The sequence below is a fragment of the Erpetoichthys calabaricus genome, chromosome 4, assembly GCF_900747795.2.
Source record: "Erpetoichthys calabaricus chromosome 4, fErpCal1.3, whole genome shotgun sequence".
Lineage (NCBI taxonomy): Eukaryota > Metazoa > Chordata > Cladistia > Polypteriformes > Polypteridae > Erpetoichthys > Erpetoichthys calabaricus.
Window position 1 is genome coordinate 314,417,376 of NC_041397.2, and position 17,423 is coordinate 314,434,798.

At 44.4% G+C, this 17,423-nt stretch overlaps 1 protein-coding gene and 1 long non-coding RNA gene across 3 annotated transcripts in view; both read left to right on the forward strand.

The window, feature by feature from the left end:
- The first annotated feature begins 3,936 nt into the window (after nt 1–3,936).
- On the forward strand, nt 3,937–9,681 carry LOC114641161 (uncharacterized). 2 transcript variants are annotated; one of them, XR_003714277.2, is made up of 4 exons: nt 3,937–4,056; nt 4,302–4,357; nt 9,182–9,214; nt 9,314–9,681. It is a non-coding gene; the product is annotated as an uncharacterized LOC114641161 (long non-coding RNA). The 2 variants fall into 2 exon arrangements; XR_007934701.1 differs by having other exon boundaries at nt 4,302–4,345.
- A 4,196-nt stretch (nt 9,682–13,877) lies between these two features.
- LOC114641153 (uncharacterized) overlaps nt 13,878–17,423 on the forward strand; it is a 66,146-nt gene continuing 62,600 nt past the window's right edge. The window contains exon 1 of the mRNA XM_028790264.2: nt 13,878–13,955. The gene's annotated coding sequence lies outside the window, so the exon portion shown is untranslated. The remainder of the gene's footprint in view (nt 13,956–17,423) is intronic.

A 17,423-nucleotide genomic window follows, 5' to 3' on the forward strand; every position in this document is an offset into this window, starting at 1 on the left:
TTCTGGCAGGAACTGCAAGTGATGTCATCGGGCCTGACACCAGAAGTGACGTCATCGAGTCCAGGTGGAATTTCCCGTGGTTGGTCTGCCGATGAAAAAGAAGAAGAATCAGTGTGCTCTGCCCCCCTGGTCTGGCATGAAATTATCCCTTTGTGAACCCTTCAGTCGCCTCCCATGAGCACGTGTGTCACAGGTATTATTTGTCAAGTATTTCTTAAATAGATACTGCAGTCTGGGGAACCGGTGGGCTTTTGAATATGCACTGTTTAATAATACTTTGTTTTTTCCCTTCTTTATTTGTTTAAAATACACTTTATTATCAGTTCATTTCAGCAGCTGTTTGACATGAGTGACTGTGTGTTTCAGACCAAGGCTGGATGTGTTCCTCAAGTCTTTGTAATAAAATTAACAAATCATTGTTTTTGGACAATGTGTTAACCTTAGCATTTTGCAACTGCTACAAATCTATTAGAAAGTCTGCTATGTTTATGAAAACGTGAGATTAATTTTTTTTCTTGCTCATCACTACATATTACATTGTGTAAGTAAATGAAAGTTGCCTGTACTTACTGAGCCATCCTTGATAAGGTGTGAGCGGCCACAGAAGAGCAAACAGAATAAAGAAATGAAGAAATAAATAAGGAAGGCAAGTGACAAGACAAACATTCAGTTCTAGTCATTACATCTTATAATATGGAGGAGGCATCAATCCAGCTTAATCAGTACTATAAATGTGCTTCAAAGAAATAAGATATCCATCCACCTTTAGAAATCCCAGTTTGGGGAGTCTGTCCCAAGTATACTGAGACACAAACCGGGAACCGACCCTGGATGAGCGGCCAGTCCATCACATGACACAACCGAGCCAATCAAACAAGCTGCAGGTCTGGGTGATGTGGGAGGAGGTCATCATCAGACATTTCCTGATGTTCCTTCCTTTCACCACTGCTGAATCCTCAACAGCCCAAAGGTGTATGCGTTGGGCATTACTCAAGTCATTTATGACACACATGTCCATTTTCATGTCTTGCATCACCCTAGGGTGTTTGGGGTTTGTCCTCCCACTGCCCAGATCGCAAAATGAGTAACGGCCAGATGCCATGGCCTCAGCATTTTCAAGTGGCCCACATACCACTGTGGAATGATGGTGATGAACTCCTCGATATCTGGCTTCCAGAACACAGCCACAAATCAGCCATTAATAAACTGTATCTCAGGTAGGCTGTGGGTCAGAACTCGGCCACAAAACAGCCACAATCGAGCCTTCTGAAGCACAACTAGGCCAGAGCACAGCCACAACTCAACCATAATAAGACCATCTATGAAGCGGGATTTGGGCCGGAGCACAGCGACAACTCAACCATCTTAACACCTCATTTGAAGCAGGATTTGGGTCGGAGCACAGCCAAAGCAAAGTATCCTAAAAAAAGCACTAGACTACATTTTTAAGAAGAAGAGCAAAGACTGGATGTGACCACTGTGACACTAGGGGTCACTGTTGCCCCATAAAACCCACAGACAACACATCCAAACACCAGGTGAAAGTCCCAGTAATATTTTTAATTATTTCAATAATGTGCACAATGCACCTCCACCTCCACAATACTCAATAATAATACAATAAATCACAATAAATCAATCCTCCACTCCCAGCAGCTCCGTCACACTTCCTCCCAACTCAGGCTCTCCCTGCTGGGTTTCCCACAGTCCTTTATATAGTCCGTGACACGGAAGTGCTTCTGTCCTTCAGTCCATGTGATTCCATAGCACTTCCAGGTCAGATGAAAACACTTATTTTTTTTCAGCCCGGAAGTACTTCAATTCTTCCGTCCCCGGGCTATACGGAAAATAACAATCCCTGTGCCTCCCTGCAGCATCCCCTGGCGGCACCCACGGTATCCAGCAGGGCTGTGAAGCCAAACTCCATTTTCCATGATGCCCTGCGGGGATCCGGGGCACCTTCATAGTCAAGGGAGGACTCCATCTAGCGGTCTGGGGGTGCTGACCGGAATAAACTGCCAGCCATCTCTCACACAATCCATTAACCACTGTTTTTATCTTAACATTCAAATCGTGCATCGTGGCAAAATACCATTGGTGCTCATCTGTTTTGTCTTGGTAGAGCTCTCTATTACTCTGCTTTCCCCTTTTGTATTATTAATATTAATACTATACTTCCTTAGAAGGCTGGCGTCCTTCAACATCTGTAATAAGATGCTGCAGATGTTCTATCAGACAGTTGTGGCGAGCACCCTCTTGTACGTGGTGGTGTGCTGGGGATGTAGCATAAAGAAGAAGGATGCCACACGCCTGGACAAACTGGTGAGGAAGGCAGGCTCTATTGTTGGCATGGAGATGGACAGTTTAACATCTGTGGAAGAGCGACGGGCGCTGAGCAGACTCTATCTATCTATCATATAGTGCCTTTCACTCTATCTATCTATCTATCTATCTATCTATCTATCTATCTATCTATCTATCTATCTATCTATCTATCTATCTATCTATCTATCTATCTATCTATCTATCTATCTATCTATTATATAGTGCCTTTCCTTTCTATCTATCATATAGTGCCTTTCATATCTATCTATCTATCTATCTATCTATCTATCTATCTATCTATCTATCTATCTATCTATCTATCTATCTATCTATCTATCTATCTATCTATCTATCTATCTATCTATCTATTATATAGTGCTTTTCCTTTCTATCTATCTATCATATGGTACCTTTCCTTTCTATCTATCTATCTATCTATCTATCTATCTATCTATCTATCTATCTATCTATCTATCTATCTATCTATCTATCTATCTATCTATCTATCTATCTATCTATCTATCTATCTATCTATCTATCTATCTATCTATCTATCATATAGTGCCTTTCATATCTATCTATCTATCTATCTATCTATCTATCTATCTATCTATCTATCTATCTATCTATCTATCTATCTATCTATCTATCTATCTATCTATCTATCTATCTATCTATCTATCTATCTATCTATCTATCTATCTATTGTGGAGACTGGCTCGGACACAGACAGGCAGACACGCTCAAATCACCCAACACACATTTATTTACATTAATATTTACATTGTCCATACCGTGCTCACAAGCCCCAAAGACCCCAAAGTCCTGGCCACAACACAATGCCTTCTTCAGGCCGCCTCCTTGTCCTCCTCCTGGACGTCATCCTTCTTCCTCCCGACTCTTCACCCTGACTGGAGGGAGGCGGCCCCTTTTATATGCCCCAGATGGGCTCCAGGTGCATTCTCGGGGTCTCCATAGCCACACCCCTGTGTGGCGGAAGCTCCCATGGTGAAGCCGGAAGTCCACCGGGTGTCGTTAAGTTTCTTCCCCCCAGCACTTCCCGGTGTGGCGGAAATACTGAGGGCCAACGCTCCCAAGGCATCGGGGTGCCCCCTGGCTGTGACCACGGGCCCCGACAGGGTTGAGCTTCCAAGCTCCGTACCCGTGGTCCCCAAAGCCACCAGGGAGGATGCCCCCTCATGTCCTGGAGGAGGCACAAGCCCTCCTCCACTCCTCCTGGGCGTCCCAGCCGGGCATGGACACCCGCCGGGCACCACACTATCTATCTATCTATCTATCTATCTATCTATCTATCTATCTATCTATCTATCTATCTATCTATCTATCTATCTATCTATCTATCTATCTATCTATCTATCTATCTATCTATCTATCTATCTATCTATCTATCTATCATACAGTGCCATTCTTATTCTTATTGTTCTAATTGTTATTTGATATTATTTCATTACCTTCCTCATTTCCTTTGACTATCTTCACCTCCTCAGTGGATGGATCTTAAGACACCTCATCTTCTCTGCTGCCCCTTTTATTTGTCACTTTTCTGGTGGTTTGTCTTTTCAGCTCCCTCTTTTTTCTCTTCTCCGTCAAAGCATTTAGACCATTATTCTGGATTTCCTGCTGTTTTTGTGTCTTTTATTGTCCTGGCTGTCCTGTTGGCTGTGATGACCCCCTTTGCTGTGAATGCAGCATACAGACTGACATGTAAGGGTGCGTATGGACTTCTTTATTGCATGACCATGACACACTGGTGGTCCTAGCTCTTTCAGTGAGGCTCTTTCTTTGATGTTCTATCACTACATAGGTACGGGGGGTCATCTCTTACAGTGAATGATTTATTGTGAACGTGCTAATGGAGTATCACATTAAGTTTCTCACTCAGTCAATCTTTCCACTTGATGACACAGATATCACTCAGATCATATTTTTTATTTATTTTTTATTTTTTTCAACAGATAAAATCAAGAAGAATGTCCGGAGTCGTGGATCTGATCCAGAGGTACCGCAGTTGGTAATAATGTTGGTTTATTCCCTGATTTTCCTGCTGTGTCTGCTCCAAACAGTTTATCACAAAGTCGTCTCATTTATAACAGAATTATGTGACCACAACAACACGTCCACATCAAGCCATCTTTGAGTATATTTTATGCAGACTTCATGCCCACCTTCTCAAAATGCGTATAAGCGTTACAGACACACCCAACAGCCACAGGCAGAACCATCCAGAAGATCAAATTCAGTTATTCCTTCTCCTGGCTGAAATAATGTGTTTCCATGTTTCAGAAATCACTAAATTGATGTTGATGAGCTGAACATACAGAGCTAAACTCAATAGCACAATCTTGAGAGCAGTAGGGTGACTATATTGCCTAAAGTATTGGGACCCAAATCCAAGTCATTGAATTCAGGTGTTCCAATCACTTCCATGGACACAGGTGTATAACTTCAAGCTCCTCAGCATGCAGATGGCTTCTACAGACATTTGTGACACAATGGGTCGCTCTCAGGAGCTCAGTGATTTTAAGCGTGGTACCGTGATAGGATGCCACCTGTGCCAGAAGTCCATTCGTGACATTTCCTCCCGATGAAATATTCCATAATGGGATTATAACAAAGTGGAAGCAATTAGGAAGAACAGCAACTCAGCCATGAAGTGGTAGGCCACGTCCAATCACAGAGCGGGGACAGCACATGCTGAGGTGGGTAGAAGTTGCCAACTTTCTGTATAGTCAATAGCTACATACCCCCAAAAGCTCAAGAACAGTGCAGCGTAGTGAGGGAGCTTCATGAAATGGCCGAGCGAATCCGGGACGAACCCCCCACCTGGAAAATCGGCCCCGGTACTCTCCCACCTGGTCATAATTCAGGTCCTTCTGGGTTTCTTCCATCCTGCCGACTACGCCACTGTCACAGGAACGACAAAGAGACATTGGAAAGGTTTGGGGCAGCTACCCGTATAATATTTCCATCTATCCATCCATCCATCCATCCATTTTCCAACCCGCTGAATCCGAACACAGGGTCACGGGGGTCTGCTGGAGCCAATCCCAGCCAACACAGGGCACAAGGCAGGAAAAATCTATCAAAATGAACAGACACATTCACATGAGTCCAAAACAGAACTGACTGCTGCCTTAAGATGGCGGCTTTTAAATGCACAGAGGAGAATCGAAAGTGAAGTCGATGGCTGTCCCAGAACTGGGTGGGACTTCCCAAGAATGGTCTGCAAGGAATTGAGAGAGAGAATCAGTGCACTTCGCCACCCCCTGGTCCGGCGTGGAATTACATCTGTTCAGGCCCTTTAGTTGTCCCCTAATCGCACATGTGTGACAATATGTTGAAACAGTGAGATCAGGCAACACGGCAGCCATTTGTTCATATCGTAAATCATTAGGGGCTCAGGTCAGAGATGTACTGTAAAAAAGTGGATGGGTGTGATTTACGTCACTTTGCGTGAAGGGCTAAATGTATTTTTAAAACACAAGAAAATGACCAGAGCCCTCACGCTTGTTTTCAGATCCACTGATGATGACACTAAACTCTTTTTGGACCAGTGGAGCTAATGTAATGTGTAATGTGGTCAGGTCTGCCCAGTGGTACCTCAGATTTACAGTGTGGCCGAGGGAAGATGAGCGCAGCTCACAACAACCAGTCAGTGGTCAGTAGTAATCGCACCACAACAGAACATTTTAGAAGACAGGTTGGGAGCAGGTGTTGATTACAGTGCGTCGCCACACCCACCACACTCAGAACAACCTGAATTGGGACAGAGCCGCCGCCAGGGGGAGGCAACCATGACATCTGTCAGGGCCCCCGAGCAATGGGAGGCTAAACCTGCAGAAATCCCTGCAGTGTTCAAATCAGAGTCGGCGTCGCAGAACACCAAGATGTCTTATTGAGTCCAACGGAGCTGACGCAGAAGCAGACGAATCCCAAGATCCAGAAGTAAAATTCAGAAGAGCCCCGTTTCATGTTATGACGGATTCTTTAATTTCAGAATTGTCCGATTGTTTTGAAAGCCTAAACAACATATGTCTCCTTTTTTTGTCCAATTTTAAACTTTAGAATCCTGAACACGGAGGAGATACTCAGCCTCTTGGGCAAATTTAGATGCAAAATATTCAAAGTAGCCTCGCAGTAAGGAGACCTGTGGTTCACTTCCCGGGTCCTCCCTGCGTGGAGTTTGCATGTTCTCCCAGTGTCTGCTTGGGTTTCCTCCGGGTGCTCCGGTTTCCTCCCACAGTCCAAAGACATGCAGGTTAGGTGGCTTGGCGATTATAAATTGGCCCTAGTGTGTGGTTGGTGTGTGGGTGTGTTTGTGTGTGTCCTGCGGTGGGTTGGCACCCTGTCCAGGATTGGTTCCTGCCTTGTGCGCTGTGTTGGCTGGGATTGGCTCCAGCAGACACCCGTGACCCTGTGTTCGGTTTCAGCGGGTTGGAAAATGGATGGATATTCAAAGTATCTGTCACGTCATTTGAAAGATGAGGGGATTCACATCAAGAACGTGTGTGACGCAAATGTTAAGGACTGAAGGTTGGCGCTGTGATCGTCGATATCATATCATAAGTTACACATACAGAAATCAAAACGTTGCAAAAAGATACATTGACTCCGTTAGTGATTTTAATTCAGAGCTACCAGACCCTCCACACATCATGAGATATGACATGCGATACGATATTATATACATTTAATAACGGTGGAGTGAAATTTCAATGTGATTGACGTTAAGCTTGTGTGTAGTGTAGGCACGTCGCTCAATCAGCCTAGGGATGCAAAATTATCTCGGGGGGCCCAGGTGCTCAGCCATAATTGTCAGGGGCCCAAGATTTTCTGGTGGCGGGGCTGACTAGAACTCGAGTGCAGCGGGTGGCACCACAGCACCATCCTGGAAGAGTCTGAAGTTTTTTTTTATGATGGCTGGAGTGCCAATCCTGCCACCAACCCCCAGGTTTTCCCTACATGTTGGAGGACCTGCTTGCAGATACCCAGGACTGAGCAATTTCAGGGTAAGGGGCTTCCTTGCTCAAAGCCCCAGTGGAGTAAAGTCACTTCTGGCCTTTACGGGGTTCGAACCGGTAACCTTCTGATTGCTGGCACAGATCCTTGCCCATCCCATTGGCCTGGTCCAGCCACTCAGGTCCTCAACAAGTGACCCAGATCACCCTCAGGGAATTGTGCCACATGGCCATAGTGCTGTAACTGACGCTCCCTTCACAATGCATGCAATGTGCTGTAAGACGCTAGGGGTCACTGTTGCCCCTTTAAACCCAACAGACAAACGCACAGGACATACAGGTAAAAGCAATGAGAAGTATTTTAATTCTTTTTCTTGTCTAAACAGTGGCCTAAGCACCAGAGCCACAATAAGATAGGCAATCAATAATAATAATCACGCAATATACCTTCTCCACACCTCCCAGCAAGCTTAGTCCACCTCCACCCGACTCTGGCTCACTTGCTGGGTCTTCAGCAGTCTTTTTTATAGTCCTTGATCCAGAAGTGCTTCTGTCCTTCCGTTCACATGATTTACTAGCACTTCCGGATCAGATGGAAGTACTACCAAGTCATGGGGACGAAAGCCCAGACGCACTTCCGGGCTATGGGTGAGATGTGACTCCCCAGGTTCTTTTGTAGTGTCTCCTGGTGGCACCCACGGTACCCAGCAGGGCTCTTGTATTAAACTACATGTCCCATAGTGCCCTGCGGGAATCCAGGTCACCACTGCAGTCCAGGGAAGCTGCCATCTGGTGTCTTGGGGGAAGTAGTGTCCCAAAGAGGTTGGCTTCCCCCATCCTGCCATTCTGTGGGCATCTCAATCTGGCCGTCTATCACAGTGCCTCATTTGGAACTCCATGAGCAACACAAAGTCAAACCAGTGGTATCCAAGGATTCTCTAAAGAGACACACATGAAGGAGTCCAGCCTTCATCTTAGGTCACTGGATAGCGTCAATGTCTTGCAAACAGGGAGCACCAGGACTCTAAAGACTTGGACCTTCGTCCTTTTTCACAGATATCGGGAAAACCACACACCGCTTTCCAGCGACCTCATGACTCCCCTATGCTCTCCCAATCCATCTACTTACTTCATAGGAAGAGTCACCAGAGACGTGAATGTTACTGTCGAAGGTAAGTAAACCTCTCGACGAGGTCAACACTCTCTCCGCTGACAGACACACTGCTGATGGCCATGCCCAAGAGGTCATTAAAAGGCCTGGATGTTGGTTTTTATCAGGACACTCGCAAGCCCAGACACTCAGACTTCTCACTCAGTCTCTCGAGAGCCCCAATCAGATCTTCCATGGACTCCGTGAAGATCACAGCATCATCAGCAAAGTCAAGATCCATGAATCTTTCTTCACCAACAAATGCCCCACAGCTGCTGGACCCCACGACCTGCCCAACACCCAGTCCATACAAGCATTGAACAGAGTAGGAGCAGAACACAGCCCTGATGAACCCCAGAATCAACTGGGAAAAACACAGAGGTTCTGCCTCCACTCTGCACAGCACTCACAGTACCAGTGTACATTCACGATGTCCCACAGGGCAGCTCAATCAACTGAGTCCAATGCTTTACGAAAATCGACAAAAGGACAAATGGAAGCAAAGATTGCTTGCAGTGCCAGGAGGACAGCCTTACCATCAGCTTGGAGAAGTTCACCCCACAGACCCTCCTTATCCTCAGCTGATTCACTACCTGGGGGGGGGGGGGGGGGGGGGGGGGGGTTGGGTGACAGTGGGTCACAATAAACCAAAAAAAATGGAAAAATGAGAAAAAGCTTCAGCTTGGGATTGTTAACAAAAATTGACTTCATGTCATTTTTGTTTCAGGAGGGTGGTGCCCAACTAGAAGGTGACTATCAGGTAATCTGAATTTTAGAAGTCAAACACAAAAGACTCCTTTCAGTACAATGAAAATGCAACACTGATTTGCTTGGTTTTATTCTTTTTATTTCATTTTAGACGCTCTCTCATAAGGATCAGGCCGTGTATGAAGTGTGCGCCCCACAAACAAACACAAAAAGGCAGTGAGCCAAGGACGTCGAGTCTTCGTTTCCTCCTCTTTTCTCTCAGATCTGCATTGACATGAAAGCCCTGGCCTCGATTAAGTTGCTCACAGTCTGACCAACAGGTGGCGCCGTGGCTTTAGGTTTTCCAAGAGAGTCCCCAGCCCTTGACTTCTGCACCCAGCGTGACTTTGACTCTGTGACGTGGCTCACCAGGTGGCCCTGTTCTGATCTGATCTTTCCATCTGCTCCTTTAAATCTCCATCTGGTTTCATTTCTTTCACATTCTCACATTTCTCAGATAAAATAATAAATCACACACAACTCCTGGTTTGCATGTTAATTGAAAGCCAGATGGCCAATTTCTCTGTTAAATTCTCCAATGGAAGGTTCTGCATTAAAATCTCAATATCCAGTTATGGTGTCACTGTGCGGGTCCAGGGCCCGTCAACATCTGCAGGCCTGGGGCCTCATGTATAAACAGTGCGTACGCACAGAAATGTTGCGTATGAACATTTCCACGCTCAAATCGCGATGTATAAAACCTAAACTTGACGTAAAGCCACGCACATTTCCACGGTACCTCATACCCTGGAGTACGCAATTTCTCTGCTTGGTTTTCCAGACTGGGGGCATCCAGCGTCAAAGCAGTGCTACTGTTCCTGTGTGGTTACCCTTTCTTTCTTAGATCCACATTCCTGACGCGGCTTTATAAATACACTGAAACTAACTGCATATTGTTTATTAGTGTAATGCATCTGATTGCAATTAACCTGCAGCAATATAATGGTCCAGGGAATAGCCATAGTATTCCAAATACCATAACTGCTTTAGTGTTGTTACGCTCACTGCGTCTTCTTCTTCTTTCAGCTGCTCTCGTTAAGGGTTGCCACTGCGGATCATCTTTTTCCATATTAGTCTCACTGCACCACTTGGAGTATTTATATCACTGTATCTGAGTGAGGAATCACAGCAGCAGCTGATTGGAAAGAGAATTATCGGTATACAGCGTGAAGCACACGCTACCTCAGCCACGCTTCCTATTTGAACTGCTTCTCACACGGCAAACATTTCAAAACCTTTCCTGTACGGACCTCGCGGTTCAGAAAGAGTTTAATCCCAAGAGCTCTAAACGCACTCAATCAGTCCATCAAGTGCTCCTTGTACAACTGTTTGTACTTATAAGTGTGATCACCTCACTGTAAACTTACACTACAACTGTAATATTGTACAACCTGAGCCACTTTATAAAGTGCGTATTTACATATGATGATGATATCATTTTTAAGATGAAATGCAGCAAAATATGTTTATTATATTATACAGATAAAACTTTAACTTCATTTAAATAATCTGTTTTGTTAATAATTAAAGGACATGGTGTCGCTACGGTAGCAATGATCTGGCGCTCCGTTCACAGATTGTTCCTGCCTCGCGCTGCATGCTTCAATGGGACTGGCGTGAAGGATAGAATTATTAAACATGTACTACGAAAATATTTCAACGTTCCTTAAAAGTTTTGAAGAATCGGCATTCTAAGCTTATAGATGGCTTCACGTCTATTACAGAGCTGATTGTGTGCCGATTGGGTATTTGGAGAAAAAAAAGTAAGGACAGGAATTGGAGGTTAGTACGTTTGAAAGAGACAGTACTGCTGCAATAAATTATTTCATCGAAGGTCGTGCACAATCACTGCACCACCGTGTTCCCATGTTTAATAACGTGCTTTAACTCCTATCATCATGAAAATGATATCAAGTATACATCTCAGTATTTTAATTATTCAGAGAGCTGTAATATCACGAATGTAATGGATTATGTGTCCTGTCGGAGAAAGAGAAAGCCAGTTGAAGAAGCATGTAGTGATTCACACACACAGAGCACATAGAAGATCAAATACATAACAAAGCATTTAACGTGCTACTTTGTTATGATGGGATTTGAGAAACTAGTAAATTAAATGATTTTAAGATGAAGTTTGTGATGTTCTACTTTAATGACAAAATAAACTACATGATCAAAGTGGAAATTTTGAGATTAAAGTTGACATTTCAGTGCTTTTTCCCCACCGTGTGCCTATTTTTTTTTTCTCTGCACCTTAATAAGCTTCCATATGACACTCAGGCGGTGGGCTACGACTCTGCTTTTCACGCCGACTTTGATATGTGACAACTTCTTTTTTATTTCGGGCACTGTGCGACTTTGTGAACTTGAGCTTTCGAGTTTCTCCAACACTCTCTGTCACTCGATTAACTTCCTTTTGTTGTTTATACCACTGTTTAAACCAACAAATAGTACGTTTTTCTTTGCCTCCACTTGGTATTCGCTGAAATTCTTCTGTTTTCCTCTTGCTTTTCCCATTGTCTTTTCACAGAAGGCTGAGTTTAAGGGCTATTTATATTGATTTGCATATTCAAAGAGGCGTAATTATGGGAGGAGTTGGGGCGGGACAGAAGGCGCGTGCACGTGCGTTACTTTTCACGCTGATCGGGATTTATGTAGCGGAAGAACATGGAAGTTTGCGTATGCACAGATTCCTGCATCTGGATTTTTCTGTGCATACGCACATTCCCGCTTTTGTGCTTACGCCATATTGTAGTGTGAGTTCTACGCACGGCGTTATACATGAGGCCTCTGGTCACTGAACATCACGAGATCTTGAACCCTTTTGGGTGTCGGCTGTGGGGTCTGCATGTTCTCCTCACTTCCATGTGGCCATCCACCTGCTGTCCCTGCTCGGCAGTTCTCTCAGGATGACGTTTCCCTACTCATTTGTGTCACAGATGACCTGTGGATGCAGACGCCCGGCCAGTAGCTCAGGACCAAAAGTATTAGTGAGAAGCTGGCAGATGTTAAAAAAATAAGGAAGATTTATCACGGTCATGTGAAAAAGTAAGTACACCCCACGGAAATACTTGACTTTTAAACATATTTTCAACATACTGTTGAAAAGAGTCGTGGCCAAAAGTTTTGAAAATGACACGAGTACTGGTTTTCATAAAGTTTGCTGCTTCATTGTTTTTAGATCTTTGTGTCAGATGTTTCTATGGTAGATTGAAGTAGAATGACAAGCAGTTGAGAAGTTTCAAAGGTTTTCATTGACAATGACATGAAGTTGATGCCCAAAGTCCATATTTGCAATGTTGGCCCTTCTTTCTTTTTCATGACCTCTGCAATTTGCCCTGGCAGGCTCTCTGTCCATCAACTTCTGGGCCAAATTCTGACTGATGGCAGCCGCCCATTCTTGCATAATCAGAATTGGTGGGTTTTTGTTTGCCCACCCGCCTCTTGAGGACTAACCACAAGTACTCAATGGGATTAAAAGTCTGGGGAGTTTCTTGGCCATAGACCCCAAATTTCGACCTAGTTCTCACTTTTGCCTTATGGCCCAGTGCTCCATCATGCTGGATTATTCATTGTTGGTCACCAAACTGTTCTTAGATGGTTGTCAGAAATTGCTCTCGGAGGATGTTTTGGTCCTATTCTTAATTCCTGGCTGTGTCCTTAGGCCAAATTGTGAGTGAGCCCACTGCCTTGGCTGATATGAATGGTCTCAGGATGCTTTATTGTTGGCATGATGGTAGCGCTGCTCACCTTTTCTTTTTTCTGGATGGCCCAAACAATCAGAAAGGGGATTCAGCCTAGAAAACGACTTGACCCCAGCAGTCCTCAGCAGTCCAATCCCAGAATATCAGTCTGTCCCTGATGTTTTTCTTGACTTCTTTGCAACCCTTCTTGACATCCACCAGGACATCCTTCAAAAGTCTTTGCCTCCCTCATACCTGCCTGCTGCCCTGCCATTCCTGAGAAAGCTCTACATTGGTGTTGCCCCCCCCGATCCTGAGCCATGAATAAAGAATGGGACCAAAACATCCTCTGACAGCAACTTCTCCCAGCCACCCAACAACAGTTTGGTGACCAAACAATAAACAATCCAGCATGATGGAGCACCGGGCCATAAGGCAAAAGTGGCAACTAAGTGGCTCGGGGAACAAAACATCGACATTTGGGGTCCACAGCCAATAAACTCCCCAGACCTTAATCCCATTGAGAATCCTCAAGAGGTGAGTGGACAAACAAAAACCCACCAATTCTGATTCTGCAAGAATGGGCTGCTGCCATCAGTCAGGATTTGGCCCAGAAGTTGATTGATGGACGGCCTGCCAGGGTGAATTGCAGAGGTCTTGAGACACTGCAAATATGAACTCTGAGCATAAACGTCTTGTCATTGTCAATGAAAGCCTTTGAAACTTCTGAATTGCTTGTCAGTCTACTTCAGTCTACTAGAGAAACATCTGACACAAAGATCTAAAAACACTGAAGCAGCAAACTTTGTGAAAATTAACACTTGGAACATTCTCAAAACTTTTGGCCACGACTGTGCAAAAAGGAAAGATAAAGCAGAAGATGAGTGTCTGTGGTGAGCTGTCACTATGTAGCAAAAACCACTGCTGCACCCCCCCCAACCTTCCGGTCCTATAGAGCAAGGAGGCTTGTGGTTGGTGAGTAAAGGCAGAAAGGCGAATGGTGCAGCACCCACATGAGTGGCTGACGTGAGAGCGAACTGTGAAGACGAGACACGGCGCTCTTTACACTCGGTAAGTGTGCTCTACTGATAAGGAATACAACATCGGGGGGCTCTGAAAATGGACAAATGGGCGGATGAATAGACGGATGGGTATCTACTGCAATCATCCGATCACATTAATGGGAATGAGTTGTGTTGGTTTGAGGATGAAGAGCACCTTCTCAGACTGACTGTGTGGAGATGACCAATGACAAAACTGGATAGATTTGTGTGTGTGCCCAGACTGGGGGTGCCGGCATTGTCAAGGGGGGAGCTGGGCGCTCATCACACTGCTCTTCACTTTTATCTCTGCCTGTCCTGTTAGCAATACCCGCCTATGGTGGTGAAAGCCACTTGAATGTCCGCGGAGGTGGACTTGTTCTTAGCTTTGTGCTATCTGAAGGAAAAATGTGAGTGGTGCTGATTGTGAAGGTCGCTATTTGAAGGAAAAATTAATTATAAAGTGAGATGTGCTGAGTGTGAAAGGCGCTATAAAAATTAATAAAAATATGAAGTGAGTGGTGCTGAATGTGAAAGGCACTATATAAAATAATAAAAATATCAAGTGAGTGGTGCTGACTTTTAAAGGGTAATATGTTTTATTTCATTATGAAATGAGTGTTTCTGATTGAGGGCGGCACGGTGGCGCAGTGGTAGTGCTGCTGCCTCGCAGTTAGGAGACCCGGGTTCGCTTCCCGGGTCCACCCTGCGTGGAGTTTGCATGTTCTCCCCGTGTCTGCGTGGGTTTCCTCCGGGCGCTCCGGTTTCCTCCCACAGTCCAAAGACATGCAGGTTCGGTGGATTGGTGGTTCTAAATTGGCCCTAGTGTGTGCTTGGTGTTTGTGTGTGTCCTGCGGTGGGTTGGCACCCTGCCCAGGATTGGTTCCCTGCCTTGTGCCCTGTGTTGGCTGGGATTGGCTCCAGCAGACCCCCGTGACCCTGTGTTCGGATTCAGCGGGTTGGAAAATGGATGGATGGATGGATGTTTCTGATTGTGAAAGGCACAACATGAAGGAAACATTAATTATAAAATTGGATTGTTCTGAGAGTGAAAGGCACTATAAAAACTATAAAATGTGAATTGAGTGGTCCTGACTGTTAAAGGTGCGATATGAAATCAAATTGAATTGTAAAGTGAGTAGTGCGGACTGCTAAAGGCGCTATATGAAGTAAAAGTTAATTGTGATGTGAATGGTGCTGATTGTGAAAGGCGCTACATGAATTAAAGATTAATTATGAAATGAGTCGTGATGATTGTAAAGGGCACTATATGAATTAAAATGAATTTCAAAGTGAACTGTGCGGAGCATGAAAGACACATTGTGAATTAAAATGAATCTGAGGGGGAGTCATGCTGTGAAAGCCACTATATGCATTAAGATGAATTTTAAAGGGAGTTGTGCTGTTAAAGGCACGCTATGAAATACAAACTAATTATGAGGTGAGCTGGGCTGACTGTGAAAGGACCGATTTACTGTAAACGTGGCTGTGCCAAATATGAAACACACCAATTGTAAGGTAAGTTTTGATGGTGCCAATTGTTAAAGGCGCTGGATGGTTTAGTGGATTGAGAGTCGACTTGTTGATTTTGTGCTCCATCAAAGGCACTATATAAAAGGGTCAATAACTGACTGATGACAGCTGGCTTTGTAAGAGTGCTCACCATTGCAGGGGTCCCACACTATATTGTTGGGCGAGGGCCGTGCTAACCGGGGCCCATAACGCTGCTGCAGTCTCCCTCTGACCTGATAGTAAGTGTCCCAGGTGACGGCCCAGTGATCTGCCAGGTGAGGCTCAGTTTATTCAGGTCCAGTTTCATAGGCTACTAGCTGAAATACTCGCCGTTGCCCGGGAGGAAAATAAAATGTTTTTTTTTTTTTTTAATTGTTTTGAGAAAAATATAATTAAAAAAAAACACAACTTTAAAAATAAAAATAAATGAACAAACAATAAAGACTCACTAATGTGTTTGTCTTTCGGTCTTGTATGTATGTTATCATCCAGGTGACTCTCAGAACCGGCCAACTCGATTTAATTCCAAAAGCAACAGGCGGGCGCAGTGGTGGCGCTCAAACATAAAGAATGCTGCCAGTCACCTCCAGTTTGCCCTCTGCTGGTTGTTCCGAGTGTCAACTGGATGATTACATACATACAAGACCACAAGATCACCCAGAAGGGGATGGGTTAGGGTTGATTTCACAAATAGAGTATTTTTAGTCGACCAATGACGAACATGTGTACTGAGCGTCATGAAAATCGCTCCAGCCATTAGGAAGTGATGCTGGGAGATACACACACACACACACACATTGACTTTTATATATAGCGATATCCTTGTTATCAGTTACTGTAATATCTGAGTTAGATTGACTTACAAAACTCTGGTTTATACACATCAAGATAGCCATATGACTGTGGCCAATGGTCGACGTTTATCAGTAACCTCAGTGCAGTCTGACTAGCGTGTGCTTTATCATTGAACCTCAGGGTTTTTCTTAGCAGTTATTACATGAATTATTGCTCTTGTGCCACCTCAGAGCACAATTCCTTAGCGTCTTTTTCTGAGTAAAACCTCCTAACTCATCGTCTGTAACATTTAATTCAAATCCGGACTATTAAACGTGGATATTCAGAAGGCAGAGGCTGAGTTCCAGCGTGTATCCACAGAAGATGGCGATACCTTTCCAGCCTGAATTATGATGACAGGTTAGGCGCCTCAGCCTGCACTGATCCACACAACGAACCACCTCAGGAGCCCAAATTAGGACCCGAGGGGAGCCGTGCAACGGGTGACACCTCAGCACCACACTAGATTGAATGGAGTCGGGACAGCTGGTGGAATCTCCCTAATCTGAAATGCCTGGGTGTAGAAGTGTTTGGGATTTTGGGATATTTGCATGAACGTAATAAGATATCTTGGGGGAAATGCAGCCAAACCAGCTAAACAACGACCACTGCATGTAATAACTCACATCTCTGAGTCGGTATTATAATGTGACAAACATATTGAACATCGAAAGTAGTTAATGTGATGTACAGAACGTATTTTAGTTCCCTGCATGTTTACACCGAAGAACCTCTTGGTTTTTTTCATCACTTTATATCAACTACTTGTTGTCACTTATCGGGAATATTGGCCAACAAGTCAGCAATATCTCAGCTAAGCTTTACCTCCATGCTGGAAGCCATTAACTGACCGACTCACCTACATCCAGTTTTTCATATTGTGTGAGTTTACCAACATCAAACATAACGTGTGTGGACGAAGTCGAGACAACAGCAGGCAGACACCTTTTTCTAAAAGCAGAATTCTTTTATTTCTTACACTTCTTAGTGAGCAGAGAAGTCAGTTACAGAGCCTGTCAGCTTGTAAAAAAACCGCATTGGGGGGGTGAGCTGCAATTTTATACAGAGATCTTCAAAGAAACAGAAAAAACAAGCTCAGTTTCATCCAAAGGTCATAGAGCATTCTTTAACAATTTGTTGATTTCAACAGAAA